At 37.2% G+C, this 23,682-nt stretch overlaps 1 protein-coding gene across 25 annotated transcripts in view; it reads right to left on the bottom strand.

The window, feature by feature from the left end:
* PHF21A (PHD finger protein 21A) overlaps positions 1–23,682 on the bottom strand; it is a 174,442-nt gene that overhangs the window by 150,343 nt on the left and 417 nt on the right. For 2 of the 25 annotated variants that reach the window (XM_045194233.2, XM_045194237.2), the window contains exon 2: positions 20,674–20,897. The exons of 12 other annotated variants lie outside the window; for them this stretch is intronic. The gene's annotated coding sequence lies outside the window, so the exon portion shown is untranslated. Of the gene's footprint in view, positions 1–248; positions 309–410; positions 445–5,540; positions 6,780–16,457; positions 17,920–20,673; positions 20,898–22,513; positions 23,008–23,304; positions 23,613–23,682 lie in introns of those variants that run through there. 11 more of the 25 variants (XM_045194236.2, XM_045194238.2, XM_053925045.1 and 8 more) reach the window with 7 other exon arrangements.

Genomic DNA, 23,682 nt, shown 5'->3' with positions numbered 1-23,682 from the left:
AATATTTTACTTTTTGCACTACCCAAGTCTAAAATGCAAGACTGCTTTTCTCATGTTAAGCTGATCGAAAGTCCACTTAATTTCTCACATACAACTGACACTTTTAGCTAAAGTAGTTCAAAATTTTAATATTTGCTTAAATTTTTAAAGTATAGATTTGTTCTTGAAAAATACAGTCAAAATATATAAATTGGAGTGAATGAAATTATTTTTGCTTTAGAGATATTATCTTGTTAACATAACTTCACCTGATTTTTTGCAAACTGAAGGTTGTTCACCTCTTCAGATCCTCACAGATACACGCTTGACTTAGAAATGGTAAAGAAATGAATCATTCAGGTTTATGATCTAACTGTAAAATTTAAAATATCACCAATAAATCAAATTATTAATAACTACTTCTTAATTACCTTTAATGTAATATCTAAAACCTCTGGACATGAGGAATGTATATTAAACAAACAAATTCTGCAGAGAAAATAAAATGTTCAATAGTAAATCATGTTTTAAACCAGACTAAAACTCATCCCACTACAAATTTCGAACGATTAAGTTTATAGTGTATGCTCAATCATAAATTTTGATAAGGGACTAGAATAGCACAGATAATTGTCATTCAAACACACTTTAAAATGTCACCTTACACAGAAGATTCACTCTCTTCTCTTTTTCTACTATACCAAGCTAATACACTAATTTTATATACAATAAGTTTTACTGCTTTTTATAAACACTTCCTAACTTCTAAACAGAAAGTATAGTAAGTTTGAAATACATTTAAATGCAAATAAGTGCTCAGAAGAAAAAGCAGAATCCTCCTTAATGCAATGTAGTCCTTTAGGCCCCAATTATAATCATCCGTCTTGCCCCCACCCCTCTTAACCTTTCCCTCTTCTCCCCTTAGCACTTCCCCCCTTACTCTCAAGAAGCATCAATTTTTCCTCATTACTAGATCATTCTGTTTCTTCTATCTTAAAAAAAAAAAAGCCTCCCTTCACTCCATATCCTTCTCTAGTTATTGTCCAGGCACGCTCCCATTTACAGCAAACTCCCTTACGTGTTCATCACGCTCACTGCTGTCTCCTAGCTCCTGTCCTAGCAGTCTCTACTGAACCTACTCAGATAGGGCTTTGCCTCCGTTAGTTCTTGTTAAGATCACCCAAGACCTCCCAGTTGCTAACTCCAATAGTAAAGTCTCCCCTCACTTCTTGTTCAATCAGTATTATTTGACCCAGTTGATAATTCCTTCCTTCTTGAAACCCCTTCTTCCTTGTCTCCCAAGACACCACCCATTCTTGATTTTCCTCCTATTCTCTCTGGCCACTCTTGTGGACTTCTTTTGCTGTTTCCTTCTCATCTCTCAAAACCTCAAAATGTTGAACTTGCCAAGGCTCAGTTCTCAGAACTCTTTCCATTAGATAATCTCACCCAGGCTCATGGCTATAAAAGGATCTATATACTGGTGACTCCCAAATTTTTATCTCCAGCCCAGAACTTCTCCTTGAATTCCAAACTCATACACCCAACTGCCCATTCAACTCTTGTCAAAACTAAACTCTTGGCTACTTATCCCTCAACCTCCCCCTCAGAATCATCCACATCAACAGATGATGACTCCATCCCTTCAGGCCAAAACTTTAAATTCGTCATTGAATCCTCTTTCCCCACACCCTACATCCAATTCAATACCTATCTTGCCTCTATCTTCAAAACATACAGACTCTGAACACTACTGCCACCTCCGTGGTCCAAGAAATAATCATCTTTTACCTAGATTATCACAACAGCCTCCTAAGCAGCCTCCCCTCTCCCATCTTTGTCCCACTACCGTTTATTCTCTCAGCAGTCAGTGACCTTTTCAAAATCCAAGACAGATCTGGTTACTCCTTGGATCAAAATCCTCCAGTGCCTTCCTATCATACTCAGAGAAATAGCTGAAGTCCTTTACAATGGCCCACAAGGCTCTAAACGATTTGGGCCTCTGCTACTCTCAGACCTCATCTCCTTCTCTCTCCCCAGTGCTCAATCTGCTCCAGCCATACTGGCCTCTTTTTGGTACTTCAAGAACTCTAAACAAGTTTCCTTCTCAGGGGTCTCTTACTTGTTTTTCCCTCTGGCTGGAACATTCTCTTCCACCAAATAACTTCATGGCTCACTCCCTTAAAATGTTTAGAAAATCTAGAGCAGTTGCAAGATTAGAAAACTAAAATAAGTACTAAACCTTTCATCAGAATTGTTTCCCTCCCCAAACTTTTACTTTGAGAATTCTTTTTCCTATACCAAGAAAACCCTTTTACCTTCTCTCAGCCTATCCAACCTCACTCAGTCATCCGGGTCCTTACTAATGGAGACTTTCCCTAACCACCTCACCTCCCAGTTCTCCCTTTCTTTGAATTCTCAGAATAGTTATCATTTTTCTCATTCATCTTAGAATTTAACCATATACTCCTCACACTGTAACTTATATATCTTATCTCCCTAATTAGACTACACATGCATGCATGCGCACACAGGAGTAGAGATAATGCCTTGTACAAGTAGTTCTCAAACCTAGATCAGGATAAAGCTAAAACTTAAAAAAAAAAAAAAAAAAAAAAAAGATTCACAGTCCTATCCGTAAAATTCTGAATTTTATTGTCTGGTTTTAAGCCCAGATATCTGTATTTTTTTTAAAGTTCCCCCAGAAAACTCTAATAGGTAATTAGGATAAGGACCCACAGCTTTATAGTCCTATATTTCCTGCAGTACCTAGAAAAGAAGGCCCTAGAAAGGACAACCCAGAGTACCAAATCCATACTATCATTTCATGGGGGAAGGGTGATCCAAGAAGCCTAGATACTAGCCAAAAACTACAGAGATAAGAGGCAAGGCCCAGCCTAAAACCCAGTTTACTGCTCTCAATCTAGAAATCTTTCCATCAGACTGTGAATAAATAAATGAAAGTAATAAAAACCCACAAGTCACAGATAAGCATAGTAAACAGTGATTATCTAATACTTGACCAGCGACGGCAATGTCCAAGCTCTAAGAGAGCACACATTATTAGCTTCTACATGCTTGAAAAATGAGAGCAACATTAGCTGACAAAAGACTTAGAGGCCAGAGTAATTGTGGGAAGGCTTACACCTAAAGTAAAAAATAATAAATTTAACTAAGACCTCTTATAACATACACAAAACCTTGGAAAATCATTTATTTTGCACTTGAGAAGTATTAGGAGAAAACAAAGAAATCTTGCTTTCATCATGCTATGAAGTACAAAAATCCTTATATACAAACATCTATAGCTCACAAAGCTGTAAATGGTTTTCCAGTCTAATCATCATAATGTAAACTTAATTATAGATCAGACTTAGTAAATCACCCCGTATCCCAAGACAACTCAAACTCTTAATAATAAGTTAACCTCAGGATCAAAATTCTTGTCATCAACAAAAACAACAACTTGGGTATCTATAAGGCATTACAAAAGTTTGGGTCTATCTTGGTATACAGGGATTTAAGCAAGGGCCTCCTATTAACACTAATGGGAGTTCTGGGCGTAAATCATAAGCACCGAGGAGGAGGATCAATGCCCAGCACTGCACCTGCGGAAACCCTTTCTACTGCACTAACTGCAACTACTGGGAGTTGTTCTCTCAGAAATGGGATAATAGACCCAAATTCCTATGTCTCTAAAGCACAAAGATAATTCAAGTAAAAGTCACTAAGGAAGGTCACTGGTAAACACCTGATTTAAAAAATAAAAGAAAAAGCTAAACTAAAAGAATTAACACATTAAAGAAATTTTATAAAACAGCACTAACATGCACAGAAGAAACTAGTGAACTGCTGGAGATAAAATACCTCACACAACAGGATTAAAACAACCAAATCTTTAAAATCAGAGCACAGTGAACCCACTGCAGCCAGCAGCTTGTCCAAAGAAGCACACACACAACAAAACAAAAACTCCTCCCCTGATGGAGCCCCAAGTACACTACAATCCCTGCTTCTAAAACACAGAAGCAAACTCCTGCTGCACTGAGAGCCAGGAATAATCACCAAGCACTCCAGACAAATGGATAATGATCACGAGCTACCAAGGACGACCAAAACTAACTAAATAAAAATTATAGCACCTTATTGTGTTCCATACTGCCTCACGTCTCAATATAGCACTGCTGTACTCACCAGGCTGGAAAATGAGCAGGTGCCTTTCAGGCTATAGAGAAATTAGTGACACACACACACACACACACACACACACCAATGACAAACACAAACACAAAGGCAATGATATTCTTTCACTTGAAAGGGCTTAAGAAATACAAGGCTTTGCTGTAGGCCTAGAAAACTAAGAGTAGGCCTTACCGAAGGAGTGAGGAAAAAGCCAAGGTTTATCCCAAATCCACAAAGACTAAAAGAATTAACATTTATTTCAATTAAAAGGCTTTGGAAATAATCCATTTAAAAAAAGAGAGAGAATTTAAAATTTTTGCCATTTCTATCACTAAAAGAAAATTAGAATCTTCTCTCTGACTACACAGATTTCGCTCCACAACACAAATAAAAAAGAACCCTGACTTAAGGCCTGAAAACTAAAAATGGTTCCATTAACATTCACATTAAAAAAAAAATCTATGTATTCCAAGATATTGATTCTTTATCATCACTGCTATCATTAATGAACATTTAGCTTATTATCTGTACTTTGAAATGTCAATGAGAAATTGAAACAGCTACAATGTGCTGGGGATTTTAACTTTTAAAACAAAAACCACAAAGAAGCAGGAGTCTGAAGCATACAGCCTCAATCATGCTGGTGAGTAAGCGGTCCTACAACTTGAAAGTGAAAGCAATACAGACCAAAGAAGTTTGCTTGATATTAATGCTGGCCTTTAAGACCAAAAATATGTTCCGTTACAGAAGACTGAAATCAGGGCTTCCATTAACCTTGTTTAAAAAAAAATCCCATGAGCATGGATTTTTTTCCTAAGTCTCTTCATCAGAGCAGCATGGGGTCCCATTAGGCACCCTATTTTACTTCCACCTTATAAATAACGTTAGCTGTTCGCTATTTCCATGGAAACCAAGAACAGAGAAACCCACTTAAATGAATACCGGTTAAAGGAATAAGTTTTACTTTAGAAAGGTTTGGCTGCTTTAGATGAACTCTACTGGGGAATACTACAAAGTCATCTAAGTATAATTTTTAAAATTTACCTTTGGTGTAGGGGGAGCTTATTAAGGGTCCTGTTAAATAAGCACACTCCTTGCACTAAACTAAATATGCCAAACAGCATCATAACATTCAAGATGCCTTTTCAATGCACTGCACAGGGGTTTAGATCCACAGTTCCCAAAGACTATGCTTCCCCATGCATTAAGGTGGAATAATTAACCCTATGGGTCTAATTTAAACTAATAAAAGCAAGGACTTAAGAACTAAGGCTAACATCACCTTGTAGTGACTAATAATGAACAGGCCCACAACCGCAGGCACACACACAACTTACTACCCTTCCAAAGAGGCTCAAACAGGAGAGCAAATAACTTACCTTCCTAATCACTGTTACTAGGTCCAGGGGTAGCAGGCAGTCAAAATTCCCTCCTTAACAAACTATTTATGAGTTATAACATGTACTCCTTAGTCAATCAATACATACACTCAGCTGAAATAGAAATAGAACATGCAGAATGAGAGTGCAGAACAAGATTTAGTGATTTCCAACTTCAAGCTGACTTAAATATTGCCCTACATACTCTAGAAATGACCACTATCGGTGGCCCATACAAAAGCTGCAGAGAGCCAAGTGTACATAAAATAAAATGCAACTCATAAAGTGTAAGAAAACTAAAATCTTTACAGCAGATGTGGTTCTCCATTAAGTCAGTGGTGGCTCATCTTCCTCTTCAATAAGTTAAAAGACAAATGAATGCAAAATTATCCATAAAGGTGACTAACAGTATTAAATTTACAATATATGGAAAGAGTTAACATTTTCACACGCACTCTTCGAGTACACCAACATATCTATTCAAATTGCATGTTTAAAAACAAAATTACTTAACTTGTGTACGCTTCACACACTGTTAACGACTGGCAGAATGCTAGTAACTGCTGAACTTGGGTAACAGGTCGGTGGGGTTCGTTAATATTATTCACTCTACTTCTGTGTATGTTTTTACATTTCCATAAAAATAAGTTTTTAAAAATCCTATAAAGTTAAGGCTCTTGTCTCTATGTGTAATTAGATAATGAATGAAATGCCTGGTATAGATCTTATGAAGCTACTGAATTGAAATCCAACATAGCCATTAACTTAACATGAAACCACAGCTAATTTTCAAGTTTTAGTTTCTTACCAAACAATTCAGTCAACAGTTCAAAACCACTAGGAGAAATCTGTAAAGGGTCTGCCATTTTGCAACTACCAACTAATGAAATGTAAACAGTCAATAAGTAATAAGGTATCATAGTCATATTTTGTATTTTACAAACTAAATTTTACTAGTCCTCTCAATTACTAAATCAAAATAATTTCAGAATCAGCAACACCAACATTTCCAATTTCTTCTCCAATAGGTCCACTGAACTACAGAGGGCAATCTAGTAAATTAATATTTCCTACTTCCCTTATCTTAGGTTAAGTAACAAACTGCCCACTCCCCCACTACACCCCAACCTCATCCCCTACCAGAAAATACAGCAACTTCTGAGGTAAAAAGGTCTTCCATTCTCTCCCTTAGTCCAGATGAAAAAATGTTCCACACTCAGTTACTTCACAACTCAACTCCTGCTGAGGGCCCAAAATGGGGAGACCCACAAACTGTTAAAGCCTTAAGGTCTTGGAAACAGCTCTCTGTTTAAAAACTAACAATTACAGTGGTGTTTTGTTTTTAAGAGAAATAGGATGAGACAGTGGTAGCTTTGGAGGAAGTGATGAACAGCAGCAGACGGGGTAGCAGGCACACAGAGCAGAGACAGCGAAGCGCCTGGACAAAGGGAGGACAGGAAAGGCAGTGTGCACCAGGGACGCGGAAGCTCTCTGTGAAGCCACTGAAGGGCTGCTGAGCCGGACAGTTCCCACACAAGGGGTACAGGGGTTCAGCCCCATCACAGGTGGCGGCCCCACCTTTTACAAATTAGGCAGGGGCAAACTGATTTCCAAATAACATAATTATTTAAATCAATTCCAAAGACCCCATAGAGTCTATTTCTAACTACTGCATTCATTAAAATGAAATAACTTCTAAACTTTTTACACTTTCATTTACCAAAGAGAAGCAATTTTTATAGGCCCTGCATATAAGCTGAAGTAAACTTAACACTAAAACTGCAAAGCTTTACTTACTGACCACTCTGGCTATTGTAAAGTAACATTGCAGTTTTTTAACGAAAAGAAAACTGTAGAGCCTGCTCTAAAATTGCTAAATTTTAAAAATATATGTTGAGCACTTTATCAAAATAAACTTGTTGGAATTTCTGCTCAGAGAGCAGAAACAATGTTTTAGGCACAAAGACAAAAATAAAATACAGTAAATACTTCCATCCACCTACAAAACCTTTATCATACGGTGCAGCTGGTAAAGGAGAACAGAAAGTCAGTGGAAGCTATTCCAGCTCCCCCTTGAACAACTTGGGTTTGAGCTGTGTAGGTCCCCTTCTACAGGGCCAAGACAAATGTGCATACTGGCAGGCCCACACAGTTCCAACCTGCTTTCTTCAAGGGTCAACCATATTCCACTTTAACTCAAATGCTCACCAGTGATAACATACAGCATATTCAGGATGTTTTGAGAAGCTACTACAAATACATTTGTTGAATCCCAGAAAAAAAAAAAAAAAAACGATATAAAGATCAAAAAAGTTTCAGATCCAAATTAGTAGTGAAAGAACAAAATTAATTCTATTTCACACTTAATGATCATTCCCCTTTCCTCAATTCCTGGTTTTTCTTACCAGATAGATACATACATACACATACACAGACCTATACCTATAAACATACTAATGCATATATTAAAAATGTAAATTTCTTAGCAAAAAAAAAACCCCCTTAATTCTGAGATTACTGTAAGGCAGAAACTTAAAGAGTGGCTTTCATCATAATCAACTTGTTCCTGGGCCCAGTTTCTAGAACCTGATATAGGTAAAACCTGATAGTTAAATATAAAAAGAAAATAGTCACCATAAGGAAAGACCAGGCACCAGATGAAAGGAAATTTCACAAAGCCAAAATGCCCAAATCAAAAGGCAAATAAAACTGTGTCCATCATTACCAGAAAGGATTTGTATGCCACTTTTGTATCTCTGGGGTTCTACAATTGTTTCCATTAGCTACTATACCCAAGCATGTGCTCTGAAGGGTTAATTAAACACACACACACAATTTGTCCTGAGCAGCAGACCCAATGGACTGACCAGCTAATTAGTATTTTGGACTTTTGAGTTACAATGACTAGTCTACTACTTACTACCTTGACACTAAGTGACCTACTGTAAGCTGCATCAATATCTTGTACAAAAAAAAGCTTGTATCACTAAGGGTTTTAAAAAAGTACTGTGAAATATTTTTTAAGGTCTCTGTTAATCTGACATATTCCCATTTATTTTCTACCTTTCTTAGAGGTATTCACAAACAAAAACTCATTAGATACACTTTCCCATCCACACCTTTTCTCACCATGACATTTCAGGAAAACACTCTCCTTTCCAGCTAAGCTCTTTCCATATTTATTCTTTCCCCATAAACTTTTAGTGGGACTGTAACAGTAATAATGATAATAGGCGTTATTGCTTATCAAATGTCTTAAAGAGTAATCAATCTTCACATCAATCCAAGGAGGTTGATATGATCATCCCTGTATCACAGATAAAGAAACTGAAGTCCAAGTAAACAGTACAGTGCTTGGTATACAGCATGCACTGGAGACATCTTTTTTGAAGGGAGCATAAGTTAGTCCAAGGTCACACATTTACTTTAAGCAGTTGTACTGCGATTCCACCCCAGAAGTCAGACCCCAAGGGTAAGGCTCTTCCCCCACTTTGCAACACTTTTCTCAAGCCTTGAGAAGAGAAGGAGTCCAGAATTAAAGATAAGTAATAATATCCAGTAGCAGCTATCATTTATTTAGCACTTACTAGGTGTCAGGCACTTCTCATAGTTAACACATGAACTCACTTATTCCTCATAACCACCTCAGAAGATGGATACTATTATTTACTCATATCTCACAGATGAAGAAACGGAGGCCGAGGCACAGAGGGTGAAGTGATTTGGCCATGATCACAGAGCTAATACAGAGCAAAGCCAGGGTTTGAGCCCCCCCAGACTGGCTCCAGCTACAGAGCGGATATTCTCTAACCACTGAACTGTACTGCCATGCAAAAAATCTCCCTGAGCTTGAATTGCATGAAAACAGAACTTTTAACCTTTACAAAATTACTAAATCGTAAGCCTTTGCAGTTTGACTAATTGAGAGAAAACTGTAGTGCTATTCTAAGCATGCGCACCATACTTCTTTACAGGCACACAGGATACGCCCCTGGTGATTAGATCATTGCCCTGTTCAGGAAGTCGCACCCTGTAAATCTGGTTAAGAGCCCCCAAGCCCATCTCTCTCCACTCTCAGACCCACACTAGCCATGCAGAGAAAGGAACAGGCAATTCAGTGATGTCCCAGTGCAACCTTCTATAAAAAGAATGTCACTCTGGACGTATCCAAGTGTGCACAGTGCCCTTCCATCACCCTTTCTTCTCCTTTCCAAACACCATAAAAAAATCACAAAAGGAATGAATGAATTCAAGCTACTTAAAAATCATAACAAATGTCCAATGATAACTACAAGTTTAAATGAGAAAAAAATGCAAAACTCTCATAGTTTTGCAACTTGTCCAAATTCTACATTCAAAAACCACCAGGGCCTCTTTGACAGACTCAATTCTTAGAATGACTATCTTATTATCATAAATGTGCCTTGAAGGGTGCAGAGAAAAGCCCATTTTTGCCTCAGATTCTGCCTATCTTAATATGCATACTTAAGACAAGAACCATCACTGTTGCATAACAAGTTATTGGACTTTTTACCCTAACGTCTGTAAGTATGGTAATGTATTTAATTACATAAATAAAATATCAAGCGTGGACCTAACATTTGTGTATTAATATGTAATACACACAGAAAACAAATACACAGAGCAGGGCTAGACCTGGAGATACTGAGAACCTGACACAACGAGAACAGGAACTATTGCGGCTCCCTCCATTGACACCGTGAAGTTGCCACATTTTCTGGGCTCTCTTTTGAATTAATGTGGCATCTGTTCCAAGTACAGAATGCTAACATTTTACTAAAAGATATTTTCATTCTACATTTGTATCTGCTTTGCTTATTATTTGAACTACTGTTTTATTTCAGTGGTCATTATTTCTTTATACCAACTTGTCAATTTGGCATTCCTAATCTATCTCCCCTGAGCACAAAAGGGGTGGAGAGGAACCAGCAGCTTAAAACCCTCTAACAGCAATAATTACAATATACTTTGCATATAGATTAAATAAAGAAAATAAGCAGCACAAAGATTTTGGTAGGCTTTTTACTATTGGGTCCTGATAAGTTAACAGCATCTGTTCCTTTCAGAAAAAGAATTCTGCTCTGAGGTACTGGAGGGTTGGGGGGAAGGGGGAAAGAAGCCAAGTAAACAAATACTAAAGAGAATAATTCAAGTTACAAAGTTTGGTCTCCATGAAATGATGATTTCAATAATTTTCACATATCCAACTCTATCGGGTGGTAATTGCTTTTTAAGGTGTCCTCAAACATGCTGCAGGAAAAAGCCAAATACAACCAGTTGTATTTAACATGCATGCTGCATACTTCACAATGTTACGTCACATCAGGCACAGAGAAGACGCTTACCAAGCTATCCTGCATTCTATAAACTGCCTAACAACAACAGGAAAGGCACTGCCATCTCCATAGTGGGAGCAGGAGCTGTCAGGGCAGGCAGCCTTTTCCCTTGGCCAACTGGAAAGGAAACAAATGAAGCTTACATTTCTGTCTTTAAAGCTCACCTCTCTCAAGGCCTTTACTCTCCTTTACTCTCAATCTTTCAGTGTTCCTCAGAAAGAAAGGCTGTTTCTTTAACATTAAAAAGCTGCAAAAGATCACTCCAACTTAAAGCCCCACACCTTGTACCAACAGTCCTCCAGATGCCCCCATGGCTTCCTCTTCTACAGAAGAATGGCCTACCTAGGGCAGCAGTCTCTAAGTGGGTACACCCACCTGGGGAAGGAAGGGGGCCATGAGAAAAAATGATTATAACTCTTATTTTTAAAGCTCATCCTTTTTTAAATTTCACATTTCTAGTACATTTTATAACATACGTAAAATACTAGATTCAGAAAATTATATAGAAATAACATTTACTGGTGGCCATAATTTTTTAAAGTTTGGAGACTACAGGTTAAGAAGACAAACTAAAACTAGAGTCAGGAAAACTAGGTTCTGGCACTAACGCACTCAAATTCTCTGCCTCGCCTTACCATCATGACATGAACTGAGCCTTCATACACTTACAAGACTGTTACAAGAAATAATAAAATGTTATAGGGCATGGTCCGAGCCACATAAAATGAAAAGCATATATGAATGCTACCAATGAGAAATACTCTTAACTCGGCTTGTTAAAACTTTGACTATATTGTAAGTAAACTGCCACACCCCATCAGACCCAATTCTTAAGACTTTCAAGGCCAGGCTTCAGCACTTCACAAAATTTGGGTCTAAAGCAGCATAAAACACCTTAGACACAACAAGTGCATTTCTAGTATTAGACTTTTTTTTAACTTCTATAATGAAAAAGTTATTACCTGTGAAATAAATTTTTTTAATCCCTTCCCCTTGAAATAAATTTTTTTAATTTAAAAATTACAAAGATATATTATGACTAATAGTCTTTGTAACAAGTTAAAACTCTCAAAGCCAGGGTCAGATTATATCTTTTTTTTAATGTAATGCCAGAAAAAGCAAATCATTGGCACTTCATAAATTATTGGCATGTCCAATCATTTATCCTGTTTTTCTTTTCTTTCCTTTTCTTTTTTCTGCTTTAAAAACTGCTGGGTTACCAGTATAGCATTTGGTGATGGCTGAGTTAAGGACAGGGATGAGGGTGGATGAGGGTGAGGTCAGCCGACACTATCACACATTAAGGTTGTGAGCACCAGGACTAACTCCTATGCAGGGCATCTGTATGGTGATTAAGCAGTACTGGCTTGAGTTTCTATTAATTAAAACATTACAAGTATTTTCTTAGTTTTAAAACCCTATTTTACTTTGTAAATATTGAATGAATGTCTCTTAACCCAGAAGAGACATACCAGTTTAAAAAAAATTATCTGAAACCACATCTTTTTATAAGTAGCTACCAGAATAACCTAGCAGAATTTAATTCTGAAAATGATGCTTCCTAAATTATAATACTTGCTCAGGACAGAAAATAATGTTGTTGTTTTAAATTGGTTAACAATTTTTGAATTTTTAAAAATAATAATGACTATCCCTAAGGCATTAGGCACAAATACAAAGTACTTAAAATGCTTTTTGCCCATAGGTAATAATCATTTTAGGGCATTAGGTTTATAATCTTAAATGCATAAGTCTCAACCACCTCTCTCCTTCCAACTCCACTCCCACTTCCCACCTGAGACTTATTTTCAAAAATAGCAAGTTTTAAAAATAGTCACCTGAAAAAAGTAGATTTCAGAGAGTATTATGGTATAATTCTATTTATTTTTTAAATATTTTATTTATTTATTTTTAGACAGAGGGGAAGGGAGGGAGAAAGAGAGGGAGAAAAGCACCAATGTGTGGCTGCCTCTCACGCGCCCCCTAGTGGGGACCTGGCCCACAACCCAGGCATGTGCCCTGACCAGGAATTGAACCATCTACCCTTTGGTTCACAGGCTAGCACCCAATCCCCTGAGCCACACCAGGGCTCTATTTATTTTTTTAAAATATACATTTTGAAATACACAGGAAAATTTAAAGAATTTTCCTTACAGAATAAGAATGGGATAACTTTAATTTTCTACTTTATATATATCTATATTTCTTAAGAGGAATATTATAAATCCTCTACAATATTGATAATTACACTGGACTAATTGAAATAGCAAATGTAAACTACATATCTGCATCTACTATGAAAATGTATAAAATAATCTGCCATGCTAAAGTGTACACTTCCAACTTTTAAGAAACAGACAGTAGACCCTACTCCCTACTAGGTAGGCACTGGGCTTAGTGATGGGCATATCCCATTATGACTTTATTTTCATTCCATTCCAATGCATATTATTTTCAAAATATTCAACCTAACCCAAACCAAAATCAGTATGAAACTTTCTCAAAATGATAACTTCATTGCTGTGGCCATTTCAGTAAATTGAAAACTTATTTAGTAATTCACTTTCTGTGGGAATTATATAGTTTAGTATAGCAGTATGACGTAAGAGGAGAGACTCTGAAATCAAACCTGGGCTTGAATTTAGATTGTATCATTTGCTACCTATGTGATTCCATGGAAACCTTTATTTCCTCATCTGTAAAATGGGGGTAGGGAAATAACAGTAAATCCTCAGAATGTTACTGTGAAGATTAAAAATTAAATGAGATCCTATATGTAAAAAGGCTCAGCACTACACATAATATTCAGTAAATGTTACATCAGTGTTATTAATATTATAACAACAGACAACCCTGAGGTACAAAAACTTCGTAACTTGCCAAACATTTAGTCTTATGTCTATGCCATTCCTCTAAGAATATACATATTTGTGTAAGTTTATATAACAACACATAAAATTGTTTTCAACATACAAATTCATAAGTAAAACTTTTCATTACGACACACCAGTGCATTTATGCTGTTTGTGTGTACACAAACGCGCACGCAAGCGCGTCAGCCCGTACTGTCAAAAACTACGGCGTGATCATGTAAGAACTTGTCTATTAGCCATGGTAGGGGGATCTAGATCCCCAATTATGCTTCTCTTATATTTAACTTTTTAAAATATTAACATTATTAACAGGACATGGACAAATGCCTTAAAATCCAGCCATCTATTAATGATTAAAAACTCAATTTATATACACTATTGTAGTCTACAAAGTACATTCATGAATATTACCTCATCGAATTCGAAGACTTTTAACAGCACAGTAAAGCAGGCTTTTACATTTTGCCCATTTTACCACTGGGAAAACTGAATCCCAGCAAGGGTGAATGAATGCACAGCTAGTGACAGGACTGATCTTAAAGCCAGTCTTTGACATCATCACAACTGTTTCATTTACACTGGCCTGGGAAATTTCATTTTTAAAAAAGACAGAAAACTGTGATCAGTAATTTAGGCGTGTCAGAGGACTCCATAGAGAATTACACATATCTGCCAATTGTACGCTCATTTCCTCTCCTTATTTCCAACTTCACTATTTCAGGAATTTCAGAAGTACACATAACTATAACATGTAGATAAGGAAAATTCATCCAAACCTGTTATTTCCTGCATTGGCCAATTAATACTATAGACCACTTTCCCTTTATATTTAGCCTTTTGTATTTAACTTCTTTGGAATGAATGAATTTATTTCATTTTAATATTAGGTCTTTAAAAGACAAGTTAATTTAAATCAAACCATTCATAATACCTGGTATATAATGGTACTTTGGATGCATATCAGACCAGATCCTATAAATATTGACATGTCTAAAAAATCTAATGCTTAATATACAAACATTAACAAATTTCAATTCACATTTATTGGGGGGGATGGTTAATATTATTACAGAGGTTTGGTTTGTTGCATAACCAAGTAGTTAAATAATTACTACTAAAGGCAGAGTTATCGTAAATGAATATGGCAGCCCTCAACGATAACATTCGAGGAACTTTGCACAAGAGAAAAAGCTGGAGTAGATACCGGTCAAACAGGTAAGAAAGGCATTTCCCTGCTTCTGCATACACTCAAATTAAAGCACATATATCGCAACTTATGCTTACTTTTTTCAATATTCCCAGGTGTCCCATTCTCTTCTCAAAAAGCTAAAAGAGACTAGCCATGCAGATAAAAATACCCTACAAATTCAAGAGCCTAAAAGAAGTTAGAACAGCCTAAAAGGAAAAAAATGTAAAAGACATATGATTTTTTTTGAACCTAACATTTTAAGTACAACCCACAGACTTAAAACTACATTTTCTTTCTGGGGCTGCTCACTGACCTCAATTACATCAATCCTGTAACATTGTGAATTGTGGTGATAGCTTGGCCCTTGCCTCTAAACACAACAAAAATTTTCCAAGGTTACACACACTGGGACACGAAGAGCATTTTTGCAGCATCTTATTTTCACTCATCAACTAGTTTGGATATTCTACCAGTGCAAACAGTATGAACAAAGAAATTTTCATTTATCTTCTAAACTCTCCAAAGTCAACCAAAGGCTATGGTGCAGAGGCAAGGGGTACTGAATAGGCAGAACTGAATGTGGTCAAAATGCTGCTACTACTGGCTGGTTGTCTACTTTGGGCATAAATCACTTAGGGAGAAATTAAGGTACAAAGACATTTTATTTACAGCAAAAAATTCTAAGGAATTGCCACATCATTACCATAGGTGAAAAATTTCAAGGTCTTGTGTTAGAACAGCCTGGGCTTCGGATCAAATAATAATATGACAGGAGGAGAAAAAATATAGAGCATGGTATTTTTTAATCACAATAATCACCGCTGCTGCTGCTAATTCTAAACATTTACTGAAGCTCTGTTATGTGCCAGGCACTGTGCTAAACACTTTCACAGATTTTTAACATTCAATCCCTGCAACAACACTCTGATATTAATTAATAAAGTATTAGAGCCCTCAGAAGAACAGAAATTTAAATTTATAAATGATAATACAAGCAAATTATTAAAGAAACCTTATCTTTTTCTCTATCTTTCAGACCATATTTTAAGTATTAAATTTACACTACAACCACATTTATTTTGGGGAATCAGTCTTTCATTTAAAGAGTACTGTGATTTGAGATGTTGACAATTATTACAGAAGACTCAAAAAACCTCTGAACTTAAATACTGGCACTAAAAAAAACACCCTTCTATCCAACTTTACTGAATAACTGTCCCCATTCAAAGAAAAGAGAACAGCATATACATATCAGGCCCTACAATTATAGGCTTCCCAAGGCCTATACTAGCAATCAGTAATGCTGTAATTATAGAGACCTATATCATCACAGACAAAAAAAATTACAATTGCTAAGTCAAGTTTTCAATATATATACACAGACATATATATACACCTATATATCTGTTATTTTACATATAAATCTTATAGTAGCTGGTAAAAAACAACAAACTAATCTAAGGTAAACTAAAACACTAAGATGTTTCTGAAGACTCACTTTAGAATGTCAGCAGCATAATCATCATGATATTAGCAAGCAAACTTTACTTAGCAGAAAGTTGTTACAGGCTTGGGAAGATGTGTATAAAATGGAGTAGACAAGAGGAAAGGGTTCCCTGTGCTGTTTAAATCAACTACAAGACCCAGCATGCAATGCTCTATTCTGGAGTTAAGAAAAAAACCCAAACCCGCAGTGCATCCTGGGACTTGTAGTTAAGAACACCACTTCTTCACTACACAGTTAAGTTTCAACAAAGTGTGAACCATCCAGCACAATTTGACTAAGTCTTCTTATCAGGGTTAGTCAAATTGAGATCTAATTCATTTGTGTTCTGCTCTGGTACAATTTCTTTAACACATAATGAAAAAAGTAATTTAAATTTAGCTCAATATTTTCACATTAGAAAAACCATATACAAGATAGGCATATCAAAGAAATGCTTAAAAAACAAAAAGTTTGATAGAATTTCAAAATTATATTTAAAAACATAATTTTTGAAACAATCTCCTTAAAGTTTACTTGAATGCATCTCAAAGCTCTCTATTCTACTCCCAAAATAAAAGATTTTAATTGCTTTACTGAGTTTTCTCTTAACAGACTTTCAAGTTATGTTTTATAAATGATTTTTCTTAAGGACAATTCTTATAAGAAAACATTTCCCATACTTTAATACCACCCACTAGGAAATAGATTCCTATAGTAATACATGTCCAAACACTATCACACACACCAAAAAAACTTAAGTTCCTCTTTTGTTAAGTCCTCACTCAAAGTGTGCACACTTACTTGCGTGCACACACACCTGTTTCTGGAAAGAACACTTAGGAAAAAATATTCCAACTATAGACCCATTTCTCTCATCCACTAACGTCTTCTAAAAACAAAGATTTTATAAAAGATCAATCACATGTCCAAACACAAGCAGGTAATTAAAGTTGCCATCTATGTGGATAAGGATTCTACACTCACCCCTATTTTCTGCGAGACTGAAGGAGGAGGCAGGGAAAGAACTAAGTGCAAACTGCATCAGGAGGCCTAACACAGGTGGTGGGTTATTTTCAGGCAACAGCACTTCACAAACATGCTGTGGAACACAGTCCAAGAAATTTTTAACAAGAAAAGATAAGCTGGCAAACAAATTCAACACAATTCAGCTAAAAATCACCTGCAACACATGCCACTACATTTCACCATAAAAGTGACAGGCTACAACAGGATCTGAAGCTTCATCAATACAACATACTGTCCATAAGGCCAGAGATAGCAGTTGCCATGGTTACTATCACCCACTTTTATCAAGAAATTATTGTCATTACTCTGAAGTTTTTGGTACTTATTTAAAATTTTTTTAAGAATCAGTTTAAGGTTCTGACTGTTAATTGAGTGAAAAAATCAACTACCATTTGATTTCTAAGTATGCTGCCTTAGCGATGCACATGGTTAACAATACTTGGATCTGCAGCAGAAAAAAATCAATTCCTTTCTGCTGCTCCTTCTCCTCAAGTACTGACAGTTTGTATTCTCAATGCAGCCAAAACAATAAAACAAAACCCATCTTTTTGGCTTCTGTGTTTAAGTTATTTTTCTCCCCTAGGCCCACAACCAGAGTCAAAATAAAGCCTAGATCAACAACCTGTTAGGCCCCATCTCCTCCCCATTTCTACATTAGCAGTTCACTTTTTTGTCTACTTAAAAAAAAGCAGAAAAACACTTCCATAGATGATTCTGAAATATAGGGGGGAAGTTTCCTTCAATGAGACCTGCTCACTATCCTTTTCTTTTTTTAAGTGGAGGGGGGAGGGCGGCTGCAGTGTATTGGAGGGAGAAAGAAATGGAGGGGTATTCAAACTTCCAAACAAGTGTCTAGTGTAAGAAAGTTGCTTCAAAAAAGTCCAAAGGATGACTGAATCTCACATATTATCCCTAAAGGGAAGAGTTGACAACCACTCCAGTGTCAAGACTGAACTAATACACAAGTAATATAAAAGTTATTTTTAAAAGTTTATTTCAACATCCTTATAAAAGATAACTGCTCAAAAATTTAACACACAAGTGAGAATTACATGAAAGCCTATAAAGTAACATGGCCACATATACACACAAAGAAGAAAGCATATGCTATTTAAGAAACAGCTGTCTATAATAAATTGAATGCAGTTTCAACAGATTACCTCTTTAGAAAAGTCTCAAAGCAGCAAAAATACACTCCTGGTAAAGTTAAAAGTGATCAGAATATATTGCTATATTCCCTAAGAATATGTAGAGCCTACAAAAAAGCCCAGGTACAAAAGTTCTTGAGAAGTTAACACAAATCATTAATATTTTCCAGCACATATTAATATGAAGATCCAAACATGTTTCAAGAAATCAGCTCTGAATATAGATATAAAGGAATTCTGTCAAAGGTTAGAGACCTAAAACTTTAATCTCTTCCTTTTCTCCCTTTGAATAGTAATTAAATACAAAAGCCTTCAGCAATAAGACACTAAGGATACAAAATTTAAAAGCACATTAATATAACCTCCAGTATTTCCTCAAGAAAAGCTTTAGTATTCACTGTCTGTGGGATGAAAAGTTAGTATTACCCTAAGAGGTTTCATTTTTATCTAAACAGTTAAATGTTTGTCATTCCTCACAGAAGCAAGTTTGTATATTTAATTACTAATTGGGGTTATTTCGCAAAGAACAGTCACTTCTAAAATTTAAGATATGCTCATAAACATAGGGACTCCCAATTATCTATATTTTATTTTATTTCAGTCAAGATTTGTGAACAGTCTATTAAGAAAGCCACAGCTCAAGCCTCTGAGCGTTAAACTTTTGAGTTATTTTTACACAAAAATGTTTCAGTGTACCCCTCCAGATTTGAGTTGTCATTTCCTCATGCACTCCTCTAAAACAAACAAACAAAAAAATATATACACATGTACCTAATATTAATGCATACAAGTATATTGTCTTTTTACTTTGAAACAAGTCTGAAAGATTCAGTAAGAATTTTTCACAAAGTTAGCAGAATCAATCAAAACAACCAAAACCTTAACTGTGACATCTGTTACTCTGTGTGTTAATGAGGGTCTACAGAAGCGTTGAGAATTTACATATTCAGTAAAATCAACTGCTATCACATCAATGGAGCAATGAAGAAAAACTTTAATAGGAGATACACATTTCACAAGATCTACAAAAGGAAAAATAATCTTTTTCTTGAATTGGGAGAAACTGCCTAGGCAGCATTTTTTAAACAAAGCTTCAAAACTGTAACAAAGAGCTTTTTGGTAACTACAGCAGTACTAAAAAAAAAAAATCATAAGGTGTTCGAGGTGCACTTTTAATGCACTCATTCCCCAAATGATGGAGAAAGTTAACATTTTAAAGACAGGAGCTTCTGTCCATGTATTAATTAGTTACCTATATCAACAACTTAACATCTGCATGGCTTCTGACAATTTACAAAGGACCTGCACGTGTATTATCTCATTTGATCTTACTGAGAAAAAAAGTACAGCGTTATGTCTAGAAAACAGGCAAAATTCAAAGCAGGTTTATCAAATTTTCTATACATTCCTAAGTTTTTAAACTTTAATATAAAACTTTACAAGCCACCAAGTAGCATGATATTTCCAGTGATAAATCAATTCACCTAACACTAACAAGAGTTGCAAACAACCATGTACTATAAATGCTATGAAACTTCTTTTATCTTTATGGAGTTATTACTACTAGTGGACATACCATCAGCAAAGCAATGATCTATACCCACAAATATAACTTTACTTATAGTTCAAGAGTTTCAGCCTTTGGAGGCCAATTCAAATACATCAACCATATGTATTTATAAAGCTAAGAGCCTAAGAATTTATCTATTAAGACAGGTGTCCAAGAAAAAAATAAACACAAAAAAGTATAAAATTTTCTTCATACAATATCTCCCTTCCCAAAATCTCAGGTACTCTAAATCCTATTTGTATGAACGTTATGGGGATGATTGCAAAATGTCCCAAGTCATACCAACTACTTTTGTGTATATCCACTGCACATAACTCCAAAATAAAATAATTCTAACAGCACTCTGTAACTAGAACAGCATCCTTAAGGTATCCACAATAACAAATCTACTTTGTGTAATAGTGTAAGCAGGTAAAAAGCCTTCAAAGATTTCAGGTTTAAATAACAAGTGTAATTTATTAATGGAATTTTCAAATGGACTTACTCAAAATCTTTCTGGAACTTTAGGGTGTTAATTCTGTTGCTTAGTTGAAGCTAAGTGGAGCTGTTATAAGTAGCAAGACCCTCAAAATTCAGAGATTTGCTTTATCTTGCTGTAGCACCTCCTGCTGGATAGCATTTAGAGTTCTTCATGTAAGCAGAAGAAGAGTATTTCTGAGGCAGCTCCTTCCAGATGATTGAATGGGAAAAAGGCTGGACCCTTCAAAGCTAAAAGAAATAGGGCCCGGTCCATCACTTACATCTCTTAAAAATAAAATTTGGCATAGGTAGGAGTCGTTTTAACCTATTACCATTCCAGTTCCATAAAGACTTGCCTGAGTCCAAAGTGCAAAATGCTTAAAGAAAGCTTGTAAAATTATCTAAAAACTGTTAAAAAGTCATCAAAAGCACTCAAGCAAAAGACAATCATGGCCAGCCAAACAACGCCAGTCATACTGCAAATACTATTATGTTAACAATAGCAAACGTCTAACATAAAGAAGAGCACCTAAAATATTTTTAACGTGTTAGCCAGAAGTTAGTGTTTTGAGAATTTTCTGCACTATTACCATGCTCCTCACTTAAGGGTAGTTAGTTGTACATCTACAGAAGTTTTAAATGCAGAAATTTTTTATAAACATAGGTAGTTGTACATGTACGTAAGTTTTAAATACAAAAATATTTTTATAAACATAAGTAACTACACATAAAAGTGTCCTCTTTGCCATCAAAAGGTATGTCCTAAGATTTTAAAACACATTCTTCAGACATTTTAAATAGCACCTACAGTTCACTTTAAGCCCATGATGCAGATCCATATACAAGTGGAGCCAGAAAAAGGCAATTGGCAGGAACTTACCAAAATCAAAATGAATAATAGTATTTCCAGTAAAAATGGAGTAACAGTCTCCTATAATACCATGAAACCAAGTAAATTGTGAAACTTAAAAAAGGGGGGAGGGGCTAGTCTTCAAAACCAAAAGAAAAGCTGACCTATTTATTTCTACTGCCCAAACATGAGTGAACACCAAATGTAAACAAACAACATAAACACTGAAAAGTACACTTAGATGTCTTAGCCCCAGTTTCAGTCCCTTTACCAGGCCCTCAATGAAACAACAGATGTTGATGAGCATCCTCTATAAAAGGAGATATTCCAGCTCCCTGCCCTAAAGAACCCCTATAAAGTATGTCTATGAAAACGCTTCCTTCCTAGAGTGCACACTGCTTTAAAAAAAAAAAAAAAACTTTCATCAGCCTAAATTAATCTGATTCTAATATTCAGCTATCAATTATTAATATATAAATGTTCTTCCTTCTCTAAAGTCCCCAGCTAAAGCATCTACATTCCTAACACTTACTATTAACAAAAATTAACAGCTCGCTCCCCCACTATAGGGCAAATCTTTGAAATCCAAAACACAGCCACAAAGTTCACTGTCAAGGCCAGTGCTGAGGCCCACACAGGCCCGGACCTTAACTCACGTTTGATATTCTAGAAAGCCATACATGCAGAGACATTTAAAAACAACACAATGTGGACATGCAGAGTGAGATTTCCTACTTCAAGACCTAAACAAAGAATATTTCAACATATGACCAGAATATGATGACACTAGATCCACCAATGAAAACAAAACCTGCCTACCATGAGCAGCCGTATCCTCATCTCAACAACTCAACTACTTAGAAATCACTCTCGGCACATCTGCACCCCACAACCGGCGTGTGGCCTTCTCCGGGGGTGCAAGCCACAGACAAAGTTGAAAGGAGACATTCTTCCCCCGGTGCCCAAATCTAGATACCAACCCCTCCCCTAACAGTGCCACCTTGCTGCTACCCACCATAGCGAACGTGGTCAGGGAAAAAAAAAAAAAAGAAATCCTAACAGCACCGCTCAGCAGAATAAAGAGACCAAAGACAGGATGACGAGAAGTGTTGGGAACTGCGTGCACGACGGGGCTGGACCAAACGGAAAGAGTCCCACTCCGCGCGCCCCTCCCCCCCGGCGGGGGCGCGGGCGGGGGAGGGGCGGCCGCGGCCCCTCTCTGAGCGGCCTGCCAACCCCGGCCCGCACGGGGTCCCGGGGGCGCCCCGCAGCCGCGGGCGGCGGGGGCGAGTGCGGGAGGGCCGGCCCCGGGGTGAGGGGTGCAGGCTGACTCTCCGGAATAACAAGTTGCAGAAGAAGAAGAATAAGCGGAATTTCCCCAACGCTTCTCCGGCTACCCAAGACAAATGCACCAACACACACACACACATTCGGGCCCGGCAGCGTCAGCAGCCGCAGCTTTTTTTTTTTTTTTTTTTTATAACCAGATCCCTCAGTCACCAAACAAGATGGTTTTCCAAAAAAAAAAAAAATTAAATAAATAATCATAATAAAAACTTCCCCCCGACAGCATCCCGGGGAGGGGGGAGGGTGATGAGAGAGCCAAGGCGACCATCCCTGGGCGGAGGGACTGCCGAAGGGGGCGGACAAGGCTCCGCGCCCCCCGCCCCCGCCGGTGGCCCCCTCCCCGGCCCCCAACTGGGACAATGTGACGCCCCCTCCCCGCCACCCCCGGCGCGCCGCCTCTGTCACCCGCTCCGGCCCTGCACTCAGCGCCCAGGCTCCCGAGGCTGCTCATAAACTTACTTCCAATTTATCCTGGGGAGGGGTGGAGGGCAGAGGGGAAGAAGGGGGGGAAGACAAGGTTTTTCCATTGTCTTTTTTTAGGGGGGGAGAAATAGGAAGGGCACGCAGGGGGGCGCCCCGAAGGGGAAGTTATTGCTCAAATCTCAAGTTGACTGCGGGGTCCTGGCGAGAACACCCCCCTTTTCCTCCTCCCTCCCACACACCCCTCCCCTCCCCCCACAACAAACTCCAGGCAAGCAGCCCCTGTTCCTCCCAGAGACAAATACCAGAGACAAGACAGAGAGAGGGAGAGGGAAAGGAGGGGAGAGGGGGAAGGGGGAGGGAGGGGAAATAGAGCTACTCAAGAAAAAAAAAAAAAGAGAGAGAGAGAGAGAGAGA

The sequence above is a fragment of the Desmodus rotundus genome, chromosome 5 (genome assembly GCF_022682495.2).
Source record: "Desmodus rotundus isolate HL8 chromosome 5, HLdesRot8A.1, whole genome shotgun sequence".
NCBI classification, from domain to species: domain Eukaryota; kingdom Metazoa; phylum Chordata; class Mammalia; order Chiroptera; family Phyllostomidae; genus Desmodus; species Desmodus rotundus.
This window is presented reverse-complemented; position numbering and strand designations above follow the sequence as displayed.